The sequence below is a fragment of the Microtus ochrogaster genome, chromosome 24 (assembly GCF_000317375.1).
Source record: "Microtus ochrogaster isolate Prairie Vole_2 chromosome 24, MicOch1.0, whole genome shotgun sequence".
In the NCBI taxonomy this organism is placed as follows: domain Eukaryota; kingdom Metazoa; phylum Chordata; class Mammalia; order Rodentia; family Cricetidae; genus Microtus; species Microtus ochrogaster.
The window spans coordinates 35,515,473-35,518,274 of NC_022024.1; positions in this window are offsets into that span (position 1 = coordinate 35,515,473).

A 2,802-nucleotide genomic window follows, 5' to 3' on the forward strand; every position below is an offset into this window, starting at 1 on the left:
TTTGGAGCAGAAACCACACAGTACAACAAGAAAACCCAAAGGTCTTTGATATACAACACTGTGACATCACAGGCCTTAAGAAAGTCCCTCAAAGCTCAAAGCTTCCATTTCTCAGGGAAACAATTTCCATGTTTTCACCGCAGAGACTGCAAGTACCCTCAGGAGCCAAAGACCTCAATGGGTTGAGAAGTCAATGTGAGTGAGCAGCCAGAGCTGTGAGACCCTAGGGGCCTCAAGTGTGCAGGCTCACGGCTCCAAACACATCCTGCTGACAGGCAGGTCATTTTGCAAGCTGTGAATTCCCAGATCCCTGTACCATGGTCAATTGTTAAGCACTGTTTTACTAAATATTTTATTATGTCCTAAGCAAAGCGATTTCCTCAAACCTTAACAGCAACACCATGAAGTCAGGCACTGCTATCAGCTTCACTTCCATTTGTAGGTGGGGAAACTGAGGCACTGAACAAGAAGCTTTTCTGCCAGCAGACAGGTTGGTAGGGGTATAGTTGGAGTTTGAACTCAGAACCCAGTTTCTTCACTACCAATGTAGGCTTGCATCCTGGACATGGTAGAAATCGGATTTTGTCAAAGACAACCCATTTCTTGGGACAATCGATTGAGTTGTGTACGATAACACATGGGCCCCATGGGGTGTGACATTTAAATAGAGATTCATGGTTAGGGGAGGTTATTACTGAAGTTCATGATTAAGTTGAGTTGCTGATCTAAGAGTCACCGCTTGCGCTTCTGGACCAGCAGGATGTCAGAAGGAGAAAAGTCCTCAGAACCAGTGTTCCAAAGATTCATATTAAAACGAATGGGGGGGGTACATGTGTTGTAAAAGTGCACTGTAGATCTTATTAAATTGCAGACTTTACAGCTGTCTGTAACAGCTGATGCCGGAGTTGAAACTAGGATGTTGTTCCTGTAATCCTGGGCTCAGACACTAGATGGCGCCACATTCTCTAATGCCGAACCACATAACTCCCCTGCAGAAAAAATTCAAGAGCTTGAACATTAGATCTTTTTTACTGGTGTTTTGGGCATCTTCCCAAGGTGAACAGACTTCACCCCAGTCAATAGCCCCTATTTCACCCAAAGAAATGAGAAGATGTTTGTTTAGTACTGTGAATCAGTCCCTTAGGGAGATGGCCAATCCCTCCCCCTCCAACCCTCCTCCCCAGCCCTCTACCATCTTCCCCAGACATCCACCCCTTCTCAGCCCTCCACCACCCTTCCCAATCCTCCCGCTGCCCCCAGGGAACTCCAGAAGAATCAGGGCGGGTCACAGAGGCAAGGAGAGACGCAGCTGAGGGAGACCGTGGATATAATTTTCTCTATCTTTACTTTGCAGAGAGGTAAACTGGTGGCGGCCCAGAAAAGACAGTAAGTTACCCAAGGCGGCACAGCCTGGCAGACCAGCACCCTTACCCAGTGTCCTCCGCGCCCTCCTTCTAAGTCCGCTTGGGAACGCCCCTCCCCCTGAGAGTCAAGCAAGCAAATGAGAGGCGGGCAAAGTTCTAATTGTGAGCGTTCTAAGACTGACTCACACGTGCTAACTCCGGCGAAGCTGCACCCGACGGGCACCGTGAGCTCCACCGAACAGCGCCACCTATGAACACGGGTGTCCGGGCTTTCACCACAGCTCCATTGCCCAACAGGTCTTGCTCAGAGGTGTCAGGAACCAACATGCTGGCCTTGCACAGCCCTGAGGAAGTGCCACACCTTCCCAACAAGAACAGCTGCTCTGAGCCTCTGCTCGCTCCCAGGCATTTCCAATCTTGGTTTAGGCTGGGATGAAGCCAAAACAAATGATCAGGGAGGGTACTAAAGCCCTGTCTCCTGAACAGGTTGGTTAGGCCACTGGGGTGAATAACTTTCTCTCTGAGGCTGTCCCCACACAAATCTGAGGGGAGGGGGGAGTTACACCTGAGCCTCTGTAATCTCAAGTGTGCAAAGGCTGTTTGTTGCACAGTCTGTATCTATCACAACACCTCACGGGATTGATGTAAGTAAACCATTGTAGATTCTCTGATCTACACACTGTAAATATTGAAAGTGTGCGTTTTCTCTTTCTTCCCCTTAAAAGAAAAGGCCAATCATCTTGACATACAGCTGTAATCCTAGTATTAGTCTAAAGCAGGAGGATTACTGTGAGTTCAAGACCAGCCTGAGGCTACACAGTCATACACACACACACACACACACACACACACACACAAACAAACCCTTTAATTGGGGAATTTTCCTCACATACAAAAAGGATCATGGGGATACTTAAGGGCCGGAGAGCTAATTCAGCTGTTGAGAGCACTTGCTGCTCTTACAGGAGACCTGAGGTCACTTCCTAGCACCCACATTGGACAGTTCACAGCCACCCATAACTCCAACTGCAGGGAATCTGACCCCTTCTGGCCTCTGAAGGCACCTGACCATGTGGTATGCACACACAGACTCACACACAGAGAGATCTAAATAAAAATGTGTTCCTTTTTAAGATGAAGTAATGAAGACATATTGCTGTCTGTAGCAACTAAGGAGTAGGTGAGTGAGTGAATTATTATTTTCAGCTTCCTATTTTCATAATAAAACTTTGGGCCGGGCGGTGGTGGCGCACGCCTTTAATTCCAGCACTCGGGAGGCAGAGGCAGGCGGATCTCTGTGAGTTCGAGGCCAGCCTGGTCTAAAGGCGTGCGCCACCACCACCACCCAGCTGGAAGTGTTACATCTTGATATCTCCTGGGACCAAGCGTGACAACTTGTCTGTAGATAGTGAGGTGAAAGACAGACAGGCCTACCAGA